This window comes from Osmia lignaria, unplaced genomic scaffold (genome assembly GCF_051020975.1).
Source record: "Osmia lignaria lignaria isolate PbOS001 unplaced genomic scaffold, iyOsmLign1 scaffold0006, whole genome shotgun sequence".
Taxonomy (NCBI): domain Eukaryota; kingdom Metazoa; phylum Arthropoda; class Insecta; order Hymenoptera; family Megachilidae; genus Osmia; species Osmia lignaria.
This window is the reverse complement of record NW_027478163.1, coordinates 20522374-20546527: the sequence shown is the minus strand read 5'-3', so window position 1 is coordinate 20546527 and position 24154 is coordinate 20522374.

The window sequence follows — 24154 nt, the reverse complement described above, 5'->3', positions numbered from 1 at the left end:
TCTGCACTAGTGCGAGCCGCAAATGCCACTTCCAGTTTAGCTGTGCAGAAGAAGAACAACAAGAAGAAGAAATATCTCGAAATATGTCCGTTAGGCCCCTTCCCTTGAGATGAATCTGCAAATATCTCGGAAACGAAGCGAGCTATGGCAAAATGTTTAGAGACCTTTTTTGTAGAGAATTAAGTTTCCTACTTTTTATGTTCTATGATATTTTTTGATCAGATGCGTAGTTCTCGAGATATATCAAGATATTTAAAAGTTCCGAAGCCGCACCAACATAATAGAGATACAGAAACACCGTGGCCCCTTTCTTTGAGATAACTCTGCACTAGTGCGAGCCGCAAATGCCACTTCCAGCTTAGCTGTGCAGAAGAAGTACAACAAGACGAAGAAATATCTCGAAATATGTCCGTCAGGCCCCTTCCCTTGAGATAAATCTGCAAATATCTCGGAAACGAAGCGAGCTATGGCAAAATGTTAAGAGACCGTTTTGTAGAGAATTAAGTTTCCTACTTTTTATGTTCTATGATATTTTTTGATCAGATGCGTAGTTCTCGAGATATATCAAGATATTTAAAAGTTCCGAAGCCGCACCAACATAATAGAGATACAGAAACACCGTGGCCCCTCTCTTTGAGATAACTCTGCACTATTGCGAGCTGGAAATGCCACTTCCAGTTTAGCTGTGCAGAAGAAGAACAACAAGAAGAAGAAATATCTCGAAATATGTCCGTTAGGCCCCTTCCCTTGAGATAAATCTGCAAATATCTCGGAAACGAAGCGAGCTATGGCAAAATGTTAAGAGACCTCTTTTGTAGAGAATTAAGTTTCCTACTTTTTATGTTCTATGATATTTTTTGATCAGATGCGTAGTTCTCGAGATATATCAAGATATTTAAAAGTTCCGAAGCCGCACCAACATAATAGAGATGCAGAAACACCGTGGCCCCTTTCTTTGAGATAACTCTGCACTATTGCGAGCTGTAAATGCCACTTCCAGCTTAGCTGTGCAGAAGAAGAACAACAAGAAGAAGACATATCTCGAAATATGTCCGTCAGGCCCCTTCCCTTGAGATATATCTGCAAATATCTCGGAAACGAAGCGAGCTATGGCAAAATGTTAAGAGACCTTTTTTGTAGAGAATTAAGTTTCCTACTTTTTATGTTCTATGATATTTTTTGATCAGATGCGTAGTTCTCGAGATATATCAAGATATTTAAAAGTTCCGAAGCCGCACCAACATAATAGAGATACAGAAACACCGTGGCCCCTTTCTTTGAGATAACTCTGCACTATTGCGAGCTGCAAATGCCACTTCCAGCTTAGCTGTGCAGAGGAAGAACAACAAGAAGAAGAAATATCTCGAAATATGTCCGTCAGGCCAGTTCCTTTGAGCTGAATCTGCAAATATCTCGGAAACGAAGCGAGCTATGGCAAAATGTTAAGAGACGTTTTTTGTAGAGAATTATGTTTCCTACAATTTATGTTCTATGATATTTTTTGATCAGAAGCGTAGTTTTCGAGATATATCGAGATTTTTAAAAGTTCCGAAGCCGCACCAACATAATAGAGATACAGAAACACCGTGGCCCCTTTCTTTGAGATAACTCAGCAGTATTGCGAGCTGTAAATGCCACTTCCAGCTTAGCTGTGCAGGAGAAGAACAACAAGAAGAAGAAATATCTCGAAATATGTCCGTCAGGCCCCTTCCCTTGAGATATATCTGCAAATATCTCGGAAACGAAGCGAGCTATGGCAAAATGTTAAGAGACCTTTTTTGTAGAGAATTATGTTTCCTACAATTTATGTTCTATGATATTTTTTGATCAGAAGCGTAGTTTTCGAGATATATCGAGATATTTAAAAGTTCCAAAGCCGCACCAACATAATAGAGATACAGAAACACCGTGGCCCCTTTCTTTGAGATAACTCTGCACTAGTGCGAGCCGCAAATGCCACTTCCAGCTTAGCTGTGCAGAAGAAGAACAACAAGAAGAAGAAATATCTCGAAATATGTCCGTTAGGCCAGTTCCTTTGAGCTGAATCTGCAAATATCTCGGAAACGAAGCGAGCTATGGCAAAATGTTAAGAGACGTTTTTTGTAGAGAATTATGTTTCCTACAATTTATGTTCTATGATATTTTTTGATCAGAAGCGTAGTTTTCGAGATATATCGAGATATTTGAAAGTTCCGAAGCCGCACCAACATAATAGGGATACAGAAACACCGTGGCCCCTTTCTTTGAGATAACTCTGCACTAGTGCGAGCCGCAAATGCCACTTCCAGCTTAGCTGTGCAGAAGAAGAACAACAAGAAGAAGAAATATCTCGAAATATGTCCGTCAGGCCCCTTCCCTTGAGATAAATCTGCAAATATCTCGGAAACGAAGCGAGCTATGGCAAAATGTTAAGAGACCTTTTTTGTAGAGAATTAAGTTTCCTACTTTTTATGTTCTATGATATTTTTTGATCAGATGCGTAGTTCTCGAGATATATCAAGATATTTAAAAGTTCCGAAGCCGCACCAACATAATAGAGATACAGAAACACCGTGGCCCCTTTCTTTGAGATAACTCTGCACTATTGCGAGCTGTAAATGCCACTTCCAGCTTAGCTGTGCAAAAGAAGAACAACAAGAAGAAGAAATATCTCGAAATATGTCCGTCAGGCCCCTTCCCTTGAGATAAATCTGCAAATATCTCGGAAACGAAGCCAGCTATGGCAAAATGTTGAGAGACCTTTTTTGTAGAGAATTAAGTTTCCTACTTTTTATGTTCTATGATATTTTTTGATCAGATGCGTAGTTTTCGAGATATATCGAGATTTTTAAAAGTTCCGAAGCCGCACCAACATAATAGAGATACAGAAACACCGTGGCCCCTTTCTTTGAGATAACTCTGCACTAGTGCGAGCCGCAAATGCCACTTCCAGCTTAGCTGTGCAGAAGAAGAACAACAAGAAGAAGAAATATCTCGAAATATGTCCGTCAGGCCAGTTCCTTTGAGCTGAATCTGCAAATATCTCGGAAACGAAGCGAGCTATGGCAAAATGTTAAGAGACGTTTTTTGTAGAGAATTATGTTTCCTACAATTTATGTTCTATGATATTTTTTGATCAGAAGCGTAGTTTTCGAGATATATCGAGATATTTGAAAGTTCCGAAGCCGCACCAACATAATAGGGATACAGAAACACCGTGGCCCCTTTCTTTGCGATAACTCTGCACTATTGCGAGCTGCAAATGCCACTTCCAGCTTAGCTGTGCAGAAGAAGAACAACAAGAAGAAGAAATATCTCGAAATATGTCCGTCAGGCCCCTTCCCTTGAGATAAATCTGCAAATATCTCGGAAACGAAGCGAGCTATGGCAAAATGTTAAGAGACCTTTTTTGTAGAGAATTATGTTTCCTACAATTTATGTTCTATGATATTTTTTGATCAGAAGCGTAGTTTTCGAGATATATCGAGATATTTAAAAGTTCCGAAGCCGCACCAACATAATAGAGATACAGAAACACCGTGGCCCCTTTCTTTGAGATAACTCTGCACTATTGCGAGCTGCAAATGCCACTTCCAGCTTAGCTGTGCAGAGGAAGAACAACAAGAAGAAGAAATATCTCGAAATATGTCCGTCAGGCCAGTTCCATTGACCTGAATCTGCAAATATCTCGGAAACGAAGCGAGCTATGGCAAAATGTTAAGAGACGTTTTTTGTAGAGAATTGTGTTTCCTACAATTTATGTTCTATGATATTTTTTGATCAGAAGCGTAGTTTTCGAGATATATCGAGATATTTGAAAGTTCCGAAGCCGCACCAACATAATAGGGATACAGAAACACCGTGGCCCCTTTCTTTGCGATAACTCTGCACTATTGCGAGCTGCAAATGCCACTTCCAGCTTAGCTGTGCAGAAGAAGAACAACAAGAAGAAGAAATATCTCGAAATATGTCCGTCAGGCCCCTTCCCTTGAGATAAATCTGCAAATATCTCGGAAACGAAGCGAGCTATGGCAAAATGTTAAGAGACCTTTTTTGTAGAGAATTATGTTTCCTACAATTTATGTTCTATGATATTTTTTGATCAGAAGCGTAGTTTTCGAGATATATCGAGATATTTAAAAGTTCCGAAGCCGCACCAACATAATAGAGATACAGAAACACCGTGGCCCCTTTCTTTGAGATAACTCTGCACTATTGCGAGCTGCAAATGCCACTTCCAGCTTAGCTGTGCAGAGGAAGAACAACAAGAAGAAGAAATATCTCGAAATATGTCCGTCAGGCCAGTTCCATTGAGCTGAATCTGCAAATATCTCGGAAACGAAGCGAGCTATGGCAAAATGTTAACAGACGTTTTTTGTAGAGAATTATGTTTCCTACAATTTATGTTCTATGATATTTTTTGATCAGAAGCGTAGTTTTCGAGATATATCGAGATATTTAAAAGTTTCGAAGCCGCACCAACATAATAGGGATACAGAAACACCGTGGCCCCTTTCTTTGAGATAACTCTGCACTAGTGCGAGCCGCAAATGCCACTTCCAGCTTAGCTGTGCAGAAGAAGAACAACAAGAAGAAGAAATATCTCGAAATATGTCCGTTAGGCCCCTTCCCTTGAGATAAATCTGCAAATATCTCGGAAACGAAGCGAGCTATGGCAAAATGTTAAGAGACCTTTTTTGTAGAGAATTAAGTTTCCTACTTTTTATGTTCTATGATATTTTTTGATCAGATGCGTAGTTCTCGAGATATATCAAGATATTTAAAAGTTCCGAAGCCGCACCAACATAATAGAGATACAGACACACCGTGGCCCCTTTCTTTGAGATAACTCTGCACTATTGCGAGCTGTAAATGCCACTTCCAGCTTAGCTGTGCAAAAGAAGAACAACAAGAAGAAGAAATATCTCGAAATATGTCCGTCAGGCCCCTTCCCTTGAGATAAATCTGCAAATATCTCGGAAACGAAGCGAGCTATGGCAAAATGTTAAGAGACGTTTTTTGTAGAGAATTATGTTTCCTACAATTTATGTTCTATGATATTTTTTGATCAGAAGCGTAGTTTTCGAGATATATCGAGATATTTGAAAGTTCCGAAGCCGCACCAACATAATAGGGATACAGAAACACCGTGGCCCCTTTCTTTGCGATAACTCTGCACTATTGCGAGCTGCAAATGCCACTTCCAGCTTAGCTGTGCAGAAGAAGAACAACAAGAAGAAGAAATATCTCGAAATATGTCCGTCAGGCCCCTTCCCTTGAGATAAATCTGCAAATATCTCGGAAACGAAGCGAGCTATGGCAAAATGTTAAGAGACCTTTTTTGTAGAGAATTATGTTTCCTACAATTTATGTTCTATGATATTTTTTGATCAGAAGCGTAGTTTTCGAGATATATCGAGATATTTAAAAGTTCCGAAGCCGCACCAACATAATAGAGATACAGAAACACCGTGGCCCCTTTCTTTGAGATAACTCTGCACTATTGCGAGCTGCAAATGCCACTTCCAGCTTAGCTGTGCAGAGGAAGAACAACAAGAAGAAGAAATATCTCGAAATATGTCCGTCAGGCCAGTTCCATTGAGCTGAATCTGCAAATATCTCGGAAACGAAGCGAGCTATGGCAAAATGTTAACAGACGTTTTTTGTAGAGAATTATGTTTCCTACAATTTATGTTCTATGATATTTTTTGATCAGAAGCGTAGTTTTCGAGATATATCGAGATATTTAAAAGTTTCGAAGCCGCACCAACATAATAGGGATACAGAAACACCGTGGCCCCTTTCTTTGAGATAACTCTGCACTAGTGCGAGCCGCAAATGCCACTTCCAGCTTAGCTGTGCAGAAGAAGAACAACAAGAAGAAGAAATATCTCGAAATATGTCCGTTAGGCCCCTTCCCTTGAGATAAATCTGCAAATATCTCGGAAACGAAGCGAGCTATGGCAAAATGTTAAGAGACCTTTTTTGTAGAGAATTAAGTTTCCTACTTTTTATGTTCTATGATATTTTTTGATCAGATGCGTAGTTCTCGAGATATATCAAGATATTTAAAAGTTCCGAAGCCGCACCAACATAATAGAGATACAGAAACACCGTGGCCCCTTTCTTCGAGATAACTCTGCACTATTGCGAGCTGTAAATGCCACTTCCAGCTTAGCTGTGCAAAAGAAGAACAACAAGAAGAAGAAATATCTCGAAATATGTCCGTCAGGCCCCTTCCCTTGAGATAAATCTGCAAATATCTCGGAAACGAAGCGAGCTATGGCAAAATGTTGAGAGACCTTTTTTGTAGAGAATTAAGTTTCCTACTTTTTATGGTCTATGATATTTTTTGATCAGATGCGTAGTTTTCGAGATATATCGAGATTTTTCAAAGTTCCGAAGCCGCACCAACATAATAGAGATACAGAAACACCGTGGCCCCTTTCTTTGAGATAACTCTGCACTAGTGCGAGCCGCAAATGCCACTTCCAGCTTAGCTGTGCAGAAGAAGAACAACAAGAAGAAGAAATATCTCGAAATATGTCCGTCAGGCCAGTTCCTTTGAGCTGAATCTGCAAATATCTCGGAAACGAAGCGAGCTATGGCAAAATGTTAAGAGACCTTTTTTGTAGAGAATTATGTTTCCTACAATTTATGTTCTATGATATTTTTTGATCAGATGCGTAGTTTTCGAGATATATCGAGATATTTAAAAGTTCCGAAGCCGCACCAACATAATAGAGATACAGAAACACCGTGGCCCCTCTCTTTGAGATAACTCTGCACTATTGCGAGCTGGAAATGCCACTTCCAGTTTAGCTGTGCAGAAGAAGAACAACAAGAAGAAGAAATATCTCGAAATATGTCCGTCAGGCCCCTTCCCTTGAGATAACTCTGTACTATTGCGAGCTGGAAATGCCACTTCCAGTTTAGCTGTGCAGAAGAAGAACAACAAGAAGAAGAAATATCTCGAAATATGTCCGTCAGGCCCCTTCCCTTGAGATAAATCTGCAAATATCTCGGAAACGAAGCGAGCTATGGCAAAATGTTAGGAGACCTTTTTTGTAGAGAATTAAGTTTCCTACTTTTTATGTTCTATGATATTTTTTGATCAGATGCGTAGTTCTCGAGATATATCAAGATATTTAAAAGTTCCGAAGCCGCACCAACATAATAGAGATACAGAAACACCGTGGCCCCTCTCTTTGAGATAACTCTGCACTATTGCGAGCTGTAAATGCCACTTCCAGCTTAGCTGTGCAGAAGAAGAACAACAAGAAGAAGACATATCTCGAAATATGTCCGTCAGGCCCCTTCCCTTGAGATATATCTGCAAATATCTCGGAAACGAAGCGAGCTATGGCAAAATGTTAAGAGACCTTTTTTGTAGAGAATTATGTTTCCTACAATTTATGTTCTATGATATTTTTTGATCAGAAGCGTAGTTTTCGAGATATATCCAGATATTTAAAAGTTCCAAAGCCGCACCAACATAATAGAGATACAGAAACACCGTGGCCCCTTTCTTTGAGATAACTCTGCACTATTGCGAGCTGTAAATGCCACTTCCAGCTTAGCTGTGCAGAAGAAGAACAACAAGAAGAAGAAATATCTCGAAATATGTCCGTCAGGCCCCTTCCCTTGAGATATATCTGCAAATATCTCGGAAACGAAGCGAGCTATGGCAAAATGTTAAGAGACGATTTTTGTAGAGAATTATGTTTCCTACAATTTATGTTCTATGATATTTTTTGATCAGAAGCGTAGTTTTCGAGATATATCGAGATATTTAAAAGTTCCGAAGCCGCACCAACATAATAGGGATACAGAAACACCGTGGCCCCTTTCTTTGAGATAACTCTGCACTAGTGCGAGCCGCAAATGCCACTTCCAGCTTAGCTGTGCAGAAGAAGAACAACAAGAAGAAGAAATATCTCGAAATATGTCCGTCAGGCCCCTTCCCTTGAGATAAATCTGCAAATATCTCGGAAACGAAGCGAGCTATGGCAAAATGTTAGGAGACCTTTTTTGTAGAGAATTAAGTTTCCTACTTTTTATGTTCTATGATATTTTTTGATCAGAAGCGTAGTTTTCGAGATATATCGAGATATTTAAAAGTTCCGAAGCCGCACCAACATAATAGGGATACAGAAACACCGTGGCCCCTTTCTTTGAGATAACTCTGCACTAGTGCGAGCCGCAAATGCCACTTCCAGCTTAGCTGTGCAGAAGAAGAACAACAAGAAGAAGAAATATCTCGAAATATGTCCGTCAGGCCCCTTCCCTTGAGATACATCTGCAAATATCTCGGAAACGAAGCGAGCTATGGCAAAATGTTAGGAGACCTTTTTTGTAGAGAATTAAGTTTCCTACTTTTTATGTTCTATGATATTTTTTGATCAGATGCGTAGTTCTCGAGATATATCAAGATATTTAAAAGTTCCGAAGCCGCACCAACATAATAGAGATACAGAAACACCGTGGCCCCTCTCTTTGAGATAACTCTGCACTATTGCGAGCTGGAAATGCCACTTCCAGTTTAGCTGTGCAGAAGAAGAACAACAAGAAGAAGAAATATCTCGAAATATGTCCGTTAGGCCCCTTCCCTTGAGATATATCTGCAAATATCTCGGAAACGAAGCGAGCTATGGCAAAATGTTAAGAGACCTTTTTTGTAGAGAATTAAGTGTCCTACTTTTTATGTTCTGTGATATTTTTTGATCAGATGCGTAGTTCTCGAGATATATCAAGATATTTAAAAGTTCCGAAGCCGCACCAACATAATAGAGATACAGAAACACCGTGGCCCCTTTCTTTGAGATAACTCTGCACTATTGCGAGCTGTAAATGCCACTTCCAGCTTAGCTGTGCAGAAGAAGAACAACAAGAAGAAGAAATATCTCGAAATATGTCCGTCAGGCCCCTTCCCTTGAGATATATCTGCAAATATCTCGGAAACGAAGCGAGCTATGGCAAAATGTTAAGAGACCTTTTTTGTAGAGAATTATGTTTCGTACAATTTATGTTCTATGATATTTTTTGGTGAGAAGCGTAGTTTTCGAGATATATCGAGATATTTAAAAGTTCCAAAGCCGCACCAACATAATAGAGATACAGAAACACCGTGGCCCCTTTCTTTGAGATAACTCTGCACTAGTGCGAGCCGCAAATGCCACTTCCAGCTTAGCTGTGCAGAAGAAGAACAACAAGAAGAAGAAATATCTCGAAATATGTCCGTCAGGCCCCTTCCCTTGAGATAAATCTGCAAATATCTCGGAAACGAAGAGAGCTATGGCAAAATGTCAAGAGACCTTTTTTGTAGAGAATTAAGTTTCCTACTTTTTATGTTCTATGATATTTTTTGATCTGATGCGTAGTTCTCGAGATATATCAAGATATTTAAAAGTTCCGAAGCCGCACCAACATAATAGAGATACAGAAACACCGTGGCCCCTTTCTTTGAGATAACTCTGCACTATTGCGAGCCGCAAATGCCACTTCCAGCTTAGCTGTGCAGAAGAAGAACAACAAGAAGAAGAAATATCTCGAAATATGTCGGTCAGGCCCCTTCCCTTGAGATATATCTGCAAATATCTCGGAAACGAAGCGAGCTATGGCAAAATGTTAAGAGACCTTTTTTGTAGAGAATTATGTTTCGTACAATTTATGTTCTATGATATTTTTTGGTGAGAAGCGTAGTTTTCGAGATATATCGAGATATTTAAAAGTTCCAAAGCCGCACCAACATAATAGAGATACAGAAACACCGTGGCCCCTTTCTTTGAGATAACTCTGCACTAGTGCGAGCCGCAAATGCCACTTCCAGCTTAGCTGTGCAGAAGAAGAACAACAAGAAGAAGAAATATCTCGAAATATGTCCGTCAGGCCCCTTCCCTTGAGATAAATCTGCAAATATCTCGGAAACGAAGAGAGCTATGGCAAAATGTCAAGAGACCTTTTTTGTAGAGAATTAAGTTTCCTACTTTTTATGTTCTATGATATTTTTTGATCTGATGCGTAGTTCTCGAGATATATCAAGATATTTAAAAGTTCCGAAGCCGCACCAACATAATAGAGATACAGAAACACCGTGGCCCCTTTCTTTGAGATAACTCTGCACTATTGCGAGCCGCAAATGCCACTTCCAGCTTAGCTGTGCAGAAGAAGAACAACAAGAAGAAGAAATATCTCGAAATATGTCGGTCAGGCCCCTTCCCTTGAGATATATCTGCAAATATCTCGGAAACGAAGCGAGCTATGGCAAAATGTTAAGAGACCTTTTTTGTAGAGAATTATGCTTCCTACAATTTATGTTCTATGATATTTTTTGATCAGATGCGTAGTTCTCGAGATATATCAAGATATTTAAAAGTTCCGAAGCCGCACCAACATAATAGAGATACAGAAACACCGTGGCCCCTTTCTTTGAGATAACTCTGCACTATTGCGAGCTGCAAATGCCACTTCCAGCTTAGCTGTGCAGAGGAAGAACAACAAGAAGAAGAAATATCTCGAAATATGTCCGTCAGGCCAGTTCCTTTGAGCTGAATCTGCAAATATCTCGGAAACGAAGCGAGCTATGGCAAAATGTTAAGAGACGTTTTTTGTAGAGAATTATGTTTCCTACAATTTATGTTCTATGATATTTTTTGATCAGAAGCGTAGTTCTCGAGATATATCAAGATATTTAAAAGTTCCGAAGCCGCACCAACATAATAGAGATACAGAAACACCGTGGCCCCTTTCTTTGAGATAACTCTGCACTATTGCGAGCCGCAAATGCCACTTCCAGCTTAGCTGTGCAGAGGAAGAACAACAAGAAGAAGAAATATCTCGAAATATGTCCGTCAGGCCAGTTCCTTTGAGCTGAATCTGCAAATATCTCGGAAACGAAGCGAGCTATGGCAAAATGTTAAGAGACGTTTTTTGTAGAGAATTATGTTTCCTACAATTTATGTTCTATGATATTTTTTGATCAGAAGCGTAGTTTTCGAGATATAACGAGGTATTTAAAAGTTCCGAAGCCGCACCAACATAATAGGGATACAGAAACACCGTGGCCCCTTTCTTTGAGATAACTCTGCACTAGTGCGAGCCGCAAATGCCACTTCCAGCTTAGCTGTGCAGAAGAAGAACAACAAGAAGAAGAAATATCTCGAAATATGTCCGTCAGGCCCCTTCCCTTGAGATAAATCTGCAAATATCTCGGAAACGAAGCGAGCTATGGCGAAATGTTAAGAGACCTTTTTTGTAGAGAATTAAGTTTCCTACTTTTCATGTTCTATGATATTTTTTGATCAGATGCGTAGTTCTCGAGATATATCAAGATATTTAAAAGTTCCGAAGCCGCACCAACATAATAGAGATACAGAAACACCGTGGCCCCTTTCTTTGAGATAACTCTGCACGATTGCGAGCTGTAAATGCCACTTCCAGCTTAGCTGTGCAGAAGAAGGACAACAAGAAGAAGAAATATCTCGAAATATGTCCGTCAGGCCCCTTCCCTTGAGATAAATCTGCAAATATCTCGGAAACGAAGCGAGCTATGGCGAAATGTTAAGAGACCTTTTTTGTAGAGAATTAAGTTTCCTACTTTTTATGTTCTATGATATTTTTTGATCAGATGCGTAGTTCTCGAGATATATCAAGATATTTAAAAGTTCCGAAGCCGCACCAACATAATAGAGATACAGAAACACCGTGGCCGCTTTCTTTGAGATCACTCTGCACTATTGCGAGCTGCAAATGCCACTTCCAGCTTAGCTGTGCAGAGGAAGAACAACAAGAAGAAGAAATATCTCGAAATATGTCCGTCAGGCCAGTTCCTTTGAGCTGAATCTGCAAATATCTCGGAAACGAAGCGAGCTATGGCAAAATGTTAAGAGACGTTTTTTGTAGAGAATTATGTTTCCTACAATTTAGGTTCTATGATATTTTTTGATCAGAAGCGTAGTTTTCGAGATATATCGAGGTATTTAAAAGTTCCGAAGCCGCACCAACATAATAGGGATACAGAAACACCGTGGCCCCTTTCTTTGAGATAACTCTGCACTAGTGCGAGCCGCAAATGCCACTTCCAGCTTAGCTGTGCAGAAGAAGAACAACAAAAAGAAGAAATATCTCGAAATATGTCCGTCAGGCCCCTTCCCTTGAGATAAATCTGCAAATATCTCGGAAACGAAGCGAGCTATGGCGAAATGTTAAGAGACCTTTTTTGTAGAGAATTAAGTTTCCTACTTTTCATGTTCTATGATATTTTTTGATCAGATGCGTAGTTCTCGAGATATATCAAGATATTTAAAAGTTCCGAAGCCGCACCAACATAATAGAGATACAGAAACACCGTGGCCCCTTTCTTTGAGATAACTCTGCACGATTGCGAGCTGTAAATGCCACTTCCAGCATAGCTGTGCAGAAGAAGGACAACAAGAAGAAGAAATATCTCGAAATATGTCCGTCAGGCCAGTTCCTTTGAGCTGAATCTGCAAATATCTCGGAAACGAAGCGAGCTATGGCAAAATGTTGAGAGACCTTTTTTGTAGAGAATTATGCTTCCTACAATTTATGTTCTATGATATTTTTTGATCAGAAGCGTAGTTTTCGAGATATATCGAGATATTTAAAAGTTCCGAAGCCGCACCAACATAATAGAGATACAGAAACACCGTGGCCCCTTTCTTTGAGATAACTCTGCACTAGTGCGAGCCGCAAATGCCACTTCCAGCTTAGCTGTGCAGAAGAAGAACAACAAGAAGAAGAAATATCTCGAAATATGTCCGTCAGGCCCCTTCCCTTGAGATAAATCTGCAAATATCTCGGAAACGAAGCGAGCTATGGCAAAATGTTTAGAGACCTTTCTTGTAGAGAATTAAGTTTCCTACTTTTTATGTAGTATGATGTTTTTTGATCAGATGCGTAGTTCTCGAGATATATCAAGATATTTAAAAGTTCCGAAGCCGCATCAACATAATAGAGATACGGAAACACCGTGGCCCCTTTCTTTGAGATAATTCTGCACGATTGCGAGCTGGAAATGCCACTTCCAGTTTAGCTGTGCAGAAGAAGAACAACAAGAAGAAATATCTCGAAATATGTCCGTCAGGCCCCTTCCCTTGAGATATATCTGCAAATATCTCGGAAACGAAGCGAGCTATGGCAAAATGTTAAGAGACCTTTTTTGTAGAGAATTATGTTTCCTACAATTTAGGTTCTATGATATTTTTTGATCAGAAGCGTAGTTTTCGCGATATATCGAGATATCTAAAAGTTCCGAAGCCGCACCAACATAATAGAGATACAGAAACACCGTGGCCCCTTTCTTTGAGATAACTCTGCACTAGTGCGAGCCGCAAATGCCACTTCCAGCTTAGCTGTGCAGAAGAAGAACAACAAGAAGAAGAAATATCTCGAAATATGTCCATCAGGACCCTTCCCTTGAGATAAATCTGCAAATATCTCGGAAACGAAGCGAGCTATGGCAAAATGTTAAGAGACCTTTTTTGTAGAGAATAATGTTTCCTACAATTTGCGTTCTATGACATTTTTTGATCAGAAGCGTAGTTTTCGAGATATATCGAGATATTTAAAAGTTACGAAGCCGCACCAACATAATAGAGATACAGAAACACCGTGGCCTCTTTCTTTGAGATAACTCTGCACTAGTGCGAGCCGCAAATGCCACTTCCAGCTTAGCTGTGCAGAAGAAGAACAACAAGAAGAAGAAATATCTCGAAATATGTCCGACAGGCCCCTTCCCTTGAGATAAATCTGCAAATATCTCGGAAACGAAGCGAGCTATGGCGAAATGTTAAGAGACCTTTTTTGTAGAGAATTAAGTTTCCTACTTTTTATCTTCTACGATATTTTTTGATCAGATGCGTAGTTCTCGAGATATATCAAGATATTTAAAAGTTCCGAAGCCGCACCAACATAATAGAGATACAGAAACACCGTGGCCCCTTTCTTTGAGATAACTCTGCACTATTGCGACCTGCAAATGCCACTTCCAGCTCAGCTGTGCAGAAGAAGAACAACAAGAAGAAGAAATATCTCGAAATATGTCCGTCAGGCCCCTTCCCTTGAGATATATCTGCAAATATCTCGGAAACGAAGCGAGCTATGGCAAAATGTTAAGAGACCTTTTTTGTAGAGAATTATGTTTCCTACAATTTAGGTTCTATGATATTTTTTGATCAGAAGCGTAGTTTTCGAGATATATCGAGATATTTAAAAGTTCCGAAGCCGCACCAACATAATAGAGATACAGAAACACCGTGGCCCCTTTCTTTGAGATAACTCTGCACTAGTGCGAGCCGCAAATGCCACTTCCAGCTTAGCTGTGCAGAAGAAGAACAACAAGAAGAAGAAATATCTCGAAATATGTCCGTCAGGCCCCTTCCCTTGAGATAAATCTGCAAATATCTCGGAAACGAAGCGAGCTATGGCAAAATGTTTAGAGACCTTTCTTGTAGAGAATTAAGTTTCCAACTTTTTATGTAGTATGATGTTTTTTGATCAGATGCGTAGTTCTCGAGATATATCAAGATATTTAAAAGTTCCGAAGCCGCACCAACATAATAGAGATACAGAAACACCGTGGCCCCTTTCTTTGAGATAATTCTGCACGATTGCGAGCTGGAAATGCCACTTCCAGTTTAGCTGTGCAGAAGAAGAACAACAAGAAGAAGAAATATCTCGAAATATGTCCGTCAGGCCCCTTCCCTTGAGATATATCTGCAAATATCTCGGAAACGAAGCGAGCTATGGCAAAATGTTAAGAGACCTTTTTTGTAGAGAATTATGTTTCCTACTATTTGCGTTCTATGACATTTTTTGATCAGAAGCGTAGTTTTCGAGATATATCGAGATATTTAAAAGTTCCGAAGCCGCACCAACATAATAGAGATACAGAAACACCGTGGCCCCTTTCTTTGAGATAACTCTGCACTATTGCGACCTGCAAATGCCACTTCCAGCTCAGCTGTGCAGAAGAAGAACAACAAGAAGAAGAAATATCTCGAAATATGTCCGTCAGGCCCCTTCCCTTGAGATAAATCTGCAAATATCTCGGAAACGAAGCGAGCTATGGCAAAATGTTAAGAGACCTTTTTTGTAGAGAATTAAGTTTCCTACTTTTTATGTTCTATGATATTTTTTGATCAGATGCGTAGTTCTCGAGATATATCAAGATATTTAAAAGTTCCGAAGCCGCACCAACATAATAGAGATACAGAAACACCGTGGCCCCTTTCTTTGAGATAACTCTGCACTATTGCGAGCTGCAAATGCCACTTCCAGCTTAGCTGTGCAGAGGAAGAACAACAAGAAGAAGAAGTATCTCGAAATATGTCCGTCAGGCCCGTTCCTTTGAGCTGAATCTGCAAATATCTCGGAAACGAAGCGAGCTATGGCAAAATGTTAAGAGACGTTTTTTGTAGAGAATTATGTTTCCTACAATTTATGTTCTATGATATTTTTTGATCAGAAGCGTAGTTTTCGAGATATATCGAGATATTTAAAAGTTCCGAAGCCGCACCAACATAATAGAGATACAGAAACACCGTGGCCCCTTTCTTTGAGATAACTCTGCACTAGTGCGAGCCGCAAATGCCACTTCCAGCTTAGCTGTGCAGAAGAAGAACAACAAGAAGAAGAAATATCTCGAAATATGTCCGACAGGCCCCTTCCCTTGAGATAAATCTGCAAATACCTCGGAAACGAAGCGAGCTATGGCGAAATGTTAAGAGACCTTTTTTGTAGAGAATTAAGTTTCCTACTTTTTATCTTCTATGATATTTTTTGATCAGATGCGTAGTTCTCGAGATATATCAAGATATTTAAAAGTTCCGAAGCCGCACCAACATAATAGAGATACAGAAACACCGTGGCCCCTTTCTTTGAGATAACTCTGCACTATTGCGCGCTGCAAATGCCACTTCCAGCTTAGCTGTGCAGAAGAAGAACAACAAGAAGAAGAAATATCTCGAAATATGTCCGTCAGGCCCCTTCCCTTGAGATAAATCTGCAAATATCTCGGAAACGAAGCGAGCTATGGCAAAATGTTAAGAGACCTTTTTTGTAGAGAATTAAGTTTCCTACTTTTTATGTTCTATGATATTTTTCGATCAGAGGCGTAGTTCTCGAGCTATATCAAGATATGTAAAAGTTCCGAAGCCGCACCAACATAATAGAGATACAGAAATACCGTGGCCCCTTTCTTTGAGATAACTCTGCACGATTGCGAGCTGGAAATGCCACTTCCAGTTTAGCTGTGCAGAAGAAGAACAACAAGAAGAAGAAATATCTCGAAATATGTCCATCAGGACCCTTCCCTTGAGATAAATCTGCAAATATCTCGGAAACGAAGAGAGCTATGGCAAAATGTTAAGAGACCTTTTTTGTAGAGAATTAAGTTTCCTACTTTTCATGTTCTATGATATTTTTTGATCAGATGCGTAGTTCTCGAGATATACCAAGATATTTAAAAGTTCCGAAGCAGCACCAACATAATAGAGATACAGAAACACCGTGGCCCCTTTCTTTGAGATAACTCTGCACTATTGCGAGCTGTGAATGCCACTTCCAGCTTAGCTGTGCAGAAGAAGAACAACAAGAAGAAGAAATATCTCGAAATATGTCCGGCAGGCCCCTTCCCTTGAGATATATCTGCAAATATCTCGGAAACGAAGCGAGCTATGGCAAAATGTTAAGATACCGTTTTTGTAGAGAATTATGTTTCCTACAATTTATGTTCTATGATATTTTTTGATCAGATCCGTAGTTCTCGAGATATATCAAGATATTTAAAAGTTCCGAAGCCGCACCAACATAATAGAGATACAGAAATACCGTGGCCCCTTTCTTTGAGATAACTCTGCACGATTGCGAGCTGGAAATGCCACTTCCAGTTTAGCTGTGCAGAAGAAGAACAACAAGAAGAAGAAATATCTCGAAATATGTCCATCAGGACCCTTCCCTTGAGATAAATCTGCAAATATCTCGGAAACGAAGCGAGCTATGGCAAAATGTTAAGAGACCGTTTTTGTAGAGAATTAAGTTTCCTACTTTTTATGTTCTATGATATTTTTTGATCAGATGCGTGGTTCTCGAGATATATCAAGATATTTAAAAGTTCCGAAGCCGCACCAACATAATAGAGATACAGATACACCGTGGCCCCTTTCTTAGAGATAACTCTGCACTATTGCGAGCTGCAAATGCCACTTCCAGCTTAGCTGTGCAGAAGAAGAACAACAAGAAGAAGAAATATCTCGAAATATGTCCGTCAGGCCCCTTCCCTTGAAATAAATCTGCAAATATCTCGGAAACGAAGCGAGCTATGGCAAAATGTTAAGAGACCTTTTTTGTAGAGAATTAGGTTTCCTACTTTTTATGTTCTATGATATTTTTCGATCAGACGCGTAGTTCTCGAGATATATCGAGATATTTAAAAGTTCCGAAGCCGCACCAACATAATAGAGATACAGAAACACCGTGGCCCCTTTCTTTGAGATAACTCTGCACTAGTGCGAGCCGCAAATGCCACTTCCAGCTTAGCTGTGCAGAAGAAGAACAACAAGAAGAAGAAATATCTCGAAATATGTCCGTCAGGCCCCTTCCCTTGAGATAAATCTGCAAATATCTCGGGAACGAAGCGAGCTATGGCAAAATGTTAAGAGACCTTTTTTGTAGAGAATTAAGTTTCCTACTTTTTATGTTCTATGATATTTTTTGATCAGATGCGTAGTTCTCGAGATATATCAAGATATTTAAAAGTTCCGAAGCCGCACCAACATAATAGAGATACAGAAACACCGTGGCCCCTTTCTTTGAGATAACTCTGCACTATTACGAGCTGCAAATGCCACTTCCAGCTTAGCTGTGCAGAGGAAGAACAACAAGAAGAAGACGTATCTCGAAATATGTCCGTCAGGCCCGTTCCTTTGAGCTGAATCTGCAAATATCTCGGAAACGAAGCGAGCTATGGCAAAATGTTAAGAGACCGTTTTTGTAGAGAATTAAGTTTCCTACTTTTTATGTTCTATGATATTTTTTGATCAGATGCGTGGTTCTCGAGATATATCAAGATATTTAAAAGTTCCGAAGCCGCACCAACATAATAGAGATACAGATACACCCTGGCCCCTTTCTTAGAGATAACTCTGCACTATTGCGAGCTGCAAATGCCACTTACAGCTTAGCTGTGCAGAAGAAGAACAACAAGAAGAAGAAATATCTCGAAATATGTCCGTCAGGCCCCTTCCCTTGAAATAAATCTGCAAATATCTCGGAAACGAAGCGAGCTATGGCAGAATGTTAAGAGACCTTTTTTGTAGAGAATTAGGTTTCCTACTTTTTATGTTCTATGATATTTTTCGATCAGACGCGTAGTTCTCGAGATATATCGAGATATTTAAAAGTTCCGAAGCCGCACCAACATAATAGTGATACAGAAACACCGTGGCCCCTTTCTTTGAGATAACTCTGCACTAGCGCGAGCCGCAAATGCCACTTCCAGCTTAGCTGTGCAGAAGAAGAACAACAAGAAGAAGAAATATCTCGAAATATGTCCGTCAGGCCCCTTCCCTTGAGATAAATCTGCAAATATCTCGGGAACGAAGCGAGCTATGGCAAAATGCTAAGAGACGTTTTTTGTAGTGAATTATGTTTCCTACAATTTATGTTCTATGATATTTTTTGATCAGAAGCGTAGTTTTCGAGATATATCGAGATATTTAAAAGTTCCGAAGCCGCACCAACATAATAGAGATACAGAAACACCGTGGCTCCTTTCTTTGAGATAACTCTGCACTATTGCGACCTGCAAATGCCACTTCCAGCTCAGCTGTGCAGAAGAAGAACAACAAGAAGAAGAAATATCTCGAAATATGTCCGTCAGGCCCCTTCCCTTGAGATAAATCTGCAAATATCTCGGAAACGAAGCGAGCTATCGCAAAATGTTAAGAGACCTTTTTTGTAGAGAATTAAGTTTCCTACTTTTTATGTTCTATGATATTTTTTGATCAGATGCGTAGTTCTCGAGATATATCAAGATATTTAAAAGTTCCGAAGCCGCACCAACATAATAGAGATACAGAAACACCGTGGCCCCTTTCTTTGAGATAACTCTGCACTATTGCGAGCTGCAAATGCCACTTCCAGCTTAGCTGTGCAGAGGAAGAACAACAAGAAGAAGAAGTATCTCGAAATATGTCCGTCAGGCCCGTTCCTTTGAGGTGAATCTGCAAATATCTCGGAAACGAAGCGAGCTATGGCAAAATGTTAAGAGACGTTTTTTGTAGAGAATTATGTTTCCTACAATTTATGTTCTATGATATTTTTTGATCAGAAGCGTAGTTTTCGAGATATATCGAGATATTTAAAAGTTCCGCAGCCGCACCAACATAATAGAGATACAGAAACACCGTGGCCCCTTTCTTTGAGATAACTCTGCACTATTGCGAGCTGCAAATGCCACTTCCAGCTTAGCTGTGCAGAGGAAGAACAACAAGAAGAAGAAGTATCTCGAAATATGTCCGTCAGGCCCGTTCCTTTGAGCTGAATCTGCAAATATCTCGGAAACGAAGCGAGCTATGGCAAAATGTTAAGAGACGTTTTTTGTAGTGAATTATGTTTCCTACAATTTATGTTCTATGATATTTTTTGATCAGAAGCGTAGTTCTCGAGATATATCGAGATATTTAAAAGATCCGAAGCCGCACCAACATAATAGAGATACAGAAACACCGTGGCTCCTTTCCTTGAGATAAGTCTGCACTACTGCGAGCCGCAAATGCCACTTCCAGCTTAGCTGTGCAGAAGAACAACAACAAGAAGAAGAAATATCTCGAAATATGTCCGTCAGGCCCCTTCCCTTGAGATAAATCTGCAAATATCTCGGAAACGAAGCGAGCTATGGCAAAATGTTAAGAGACCTTTTTTGTACAGAATTAAGTTTCCTACTTTTTATGTTCTATGATATTTTTCGATCAGAGGCGTAGTTCTCGAGATATATCAAGATATTTAAAAGTTCCGAAGCCGCACCAACATAATAGAGATACAGAAACACCGTGGCCCCTTTCTTTGAGATAACTCTGCACTATTGCGAGCTGCAAATGCCACTTCCAGCTTAGCTGTGCAGAGGAAGAACAACAAGAAGAAGAAGTATCTCGAAATATGTCCGTCAGGCCCGTTCCTTTGAGATGAATCTGCAAATATCTCGGAAACGAAGCGAGCTATGGCAAAATGTTAAGAGACGTTTTTTGTAGAGAATTATGTTTCCTACAATTTATGTTCTATGATATTTTTCGATCAGAGGCGTAGTTCTCGAGATATATCAAGATATTTAAAAGTTCCGAAGCCGCACCAACATAATAGAGATACAGAAACACCGTGGCCCCTTTCTTTGAGATAACTCTGCACTATTGCGAGCTGGAAATGCCACTTCCAGTTTAGCTGTGCAGAAGAAGAACAACAAGAAGAAGAAGTATCTCGAAATATGTCCGTCAGGCCCCTTCCCTTGAGATAAATCTGCAAATATCTCGGAAACGAAGCGAGCTATGGCAAAATGTTAAGAGACCGTTTTTGTAGAGAATTAAGTTTCCTACTTTTTATGTTCTATGATATTTTTTGATCAGATGCGTGGTTCTCGAGATATATCAAGATATTTAAAAGTTCCGAAGCCGCACCAACATAATAGAGATACAGATACACCGTGGCCCCTTTCTTAGAGATAACTCTGCACTATTGCGAGCTGCAAATGCCACTTCCAGCTTAGCTGTGCAGAAGAAGAACAACAAGAAGAAGAAATATCTCGAAATATGTCCGTCAGGCCCCTTCCCTTGAAATAAATCTGCAAATATCTCGGAAACGAAGCGAGCTATGGCAAAATGTTAAGAGACCTTTTTTGTAGAGAATTAGGTTTCCTACTTTTTATGTTCTATGATATTTTTCGATCAGACGCGTAGTTCTCGAGATATATCGAGATATTTAAAAGTTCCGAAGCCGCACCAACATAATAGAGATACAGAAACACCGTGGCCCCTTTCTTTGAGATAACTCTGCACTAGTGCGAGCCGCAAATGCCACTTCCAGCTTAGCTGTGCAGAAGAAGAACAACAAGAAGAAGAAATATCTCGAAATATGTCCGTCAGGCCCCTTCCCTTGAGATAAATCTGCAAATATCTCGGGAACGAAGCGAGCTATGGCAAAATGTTAAGAGACCTTTTTTGTAGAGAATTAAGTTTCCTACTTTTTATGTTCTATGATATTTTTTGATCAGATGCGTAGTTCTCGAGATATATCAAGATATTTAAAAGTTCCGAAGCCGCACCAACATAATAGAGATACAGAAACACCGTGGCCCCTTTCTTTGAGATAACTCTGCACTATTACGAGCTGCAAATGCCACTTCCAGCTTAGCTGTGCAGAGGAAGAACAACAAGAAGAAGACGTATCTCGAAATATGTCCGTCAGGCCCGTTCCTTTGAGCTGAATCTGCAAATATCTCGGAAACGAAGCGAGCTATGGCAAAATGTTAAGAGACCGTTTTTGTAGAGAATTAAGTTTCCTACTTTTTATGTTCTATGATATTTTTTGATCAGATGCGTGGTTCTCGAGATATATCAAGATATTTAAAAGTTCCGAAGCCGCACCAACATAATAGAGATACAGATACACCCTGGCCCCTTTCTTAGAGATAACTCTGCACTATTGCGAGCTGCAAATGCCACTTACAGCTTAGCTGTGCAGAAGAAGAACAACAAGAAGAAGAAATATCTCGAAATATGTCCGTCAGGCCCCTTCCCTTGAAATAAATCTGCAAATATCTCGGAAACGAAGCGAGCTATGGCAGAATGTTAAGAGACCTTTTTTGTAGAGAATTAGGTTTCCTACTTTTTATGTTCTATGATATTTTTCGATCAGACGCGTAGTTCTCGAGATATATCGAGATATTTAAAAGTTCCGAAGCCGCACCAACATAATAGTGATACAGAAACACCGTGGCCCCTTTCTTTGAGATAACTCTGCACTAGCGCGAGCCGCAAATGCCACTTCCAGCTTAGCTGTGCAGAAGAAGAACAACAAGAAGAAGAAATATCTCGAAATATGTCCGTCAGGCCCCTTCCCTTGAGATAAATCTGCAAATATCTCGGGAACGAAGCGAGCTATGGCAAAATGCTAAGAGACGTTTTTTGTAGTGAATTATGTTTCCTACAATTTATGTTCTATGATATTTTTTGATCAGAAGCGTAGTTTTCGAGATATATCGAGATATTTAAAAGTTCCGAAGCCGCACCAACATAATAGAGATACAGAAACACCGTGGCTCCTTTCTTTGAGATAACTCTGCACTATTGCGACCTGCAAATGCCACTTCCAGCTCAGCTGTGCAGAAGAAGAACAACAAGAAGAAGAAATATCTCGAAATATGTCCGTCAGGCCCCTTCCCTTGAGATAAATCTGCAAATATCTCGGAAACGAAGCGAGCTATCGCAAAATGTTAAGAGACCTTTTTTGTAGAGAATTAAGTTTCCTACTTTTTATGTTCTATGATATTTTTTGATCAGATGCGTAGTTCTCGAGATATATCAAGATATTTAAAAGTTCCGAAGCCGCACCAACATAATAGAGATACAGAAACACCGTGGCCCCTTTCTTTGAGATAACTCTGCACTATTGCGAGCTGCAAATGCCACTTCCAGCTTAGCTGTGCAGAGGAAGAACAACAAGAAGAAGAAGTATCTCGAAATATGTCCGTCAGGCCCGTTCCTTTGAGGTGAATCTGCAAATATCTCGGAAACGAAGCGAGCTATGGCAAAATGTTAAGAGACGTTTTTTGTAGAGAATTATGTTTCCTACAATTTATGTTCTATGATATTTTTTGATCAGAAGCGTAGTTTTCGAGATATATCGAGATATTTAAAAGTTCCGCAGCCGCACCAACATAATAGAGATACAGAAACACCGTGGCCCCTTTCTTTGAGATAACTCTGCACTATTGCGAGCTGCAAATGCCACTTCCAGCTTAGCTGTGCAGAGGAAGAACAACAAGAAGAAGAAGTATCTCGAAATATGTCCGTCAGGCCCGTTCCTTTGAGCTGAATCTGCAAATATCTCGGAAACGAAGCGAGCTATGGCAAAATGTTAAGAGACGTTTTTTGTAGTGAATTATGTTTCCTACAATTTATGTTCTATGATATTTTTTGATCAGAAGCGTAGTTCTCGAGATATATCGAGATATTTAAAAGATCCGAAGCCGCACCAACATAATAGAGATACAGAAACACCGTGGCTCCTTTCCTTGAGATAAGTCTGCACTACTGCGAGCCGCAAATGCCACTTCCAGCTTAGCTGTGCAGAAGAACAACAACAAGAAGAAGAAATATCTCGAAATATGTCCGTCAGGCCCCTTCCCTTGAGATAAATCTGCAAATATCTCGGAAACGAAGCGAGCTATGGCAAAATGTTAAGAGACCTTTTTTGTACAGAATTAAGTTTCCTACTTTTTATGTTCTATGATATTTTTCGATCAGAGGCGTAGTTCTCGAGATATATCAAGATATTTAAAAGTTCCGAAGCCGCACCAACATAATAGAGATACAGAAACACCGTGGCCCCTTTCTTTGAGATAACTCTGCACTATTGCGAGCTGCAAATGCCACTTCCAGCTTAGCTGTGCAGAGGAAGAACAACAAGAAGAAGAAGTATCTCGAAATATGTCCGTCAGGCCCGTTCCTTTGAGATGAATCTGCAAATATCTCGGAAACGAAGCGAGCTATGGCAAAATGTTAAGAGACGTTTTTTGTAGAGAATTATGTTTCCTACAATTTATGTTCTATGATATTTTTCGATCAGAGGCGTAGTTCTCGAGATATATCAAGATATTTAAAAGTTCCGAAGCCGCACCAACATAATAGAGATACAGAAACACCGTGGCCCCTTTCTTTGAGATAACTCTGCACTATTGCGAGCTGGAAATGCCACTTCCAGTTTAGCTGTGCAGAAGAAGAACAACAAGAAGAAGAAGTATCTCGAAATATGTCCGTCAGGCCCCTTCCCTTGAGATAAATCTGCAAATATCTCGGAAACGAAGCGAGCTATGGCAAAATGTTAAGAGACCTTTTTTGTAGAGAATTAAGTTTCCTACTTTTTATGTTCTATAATATTTTTT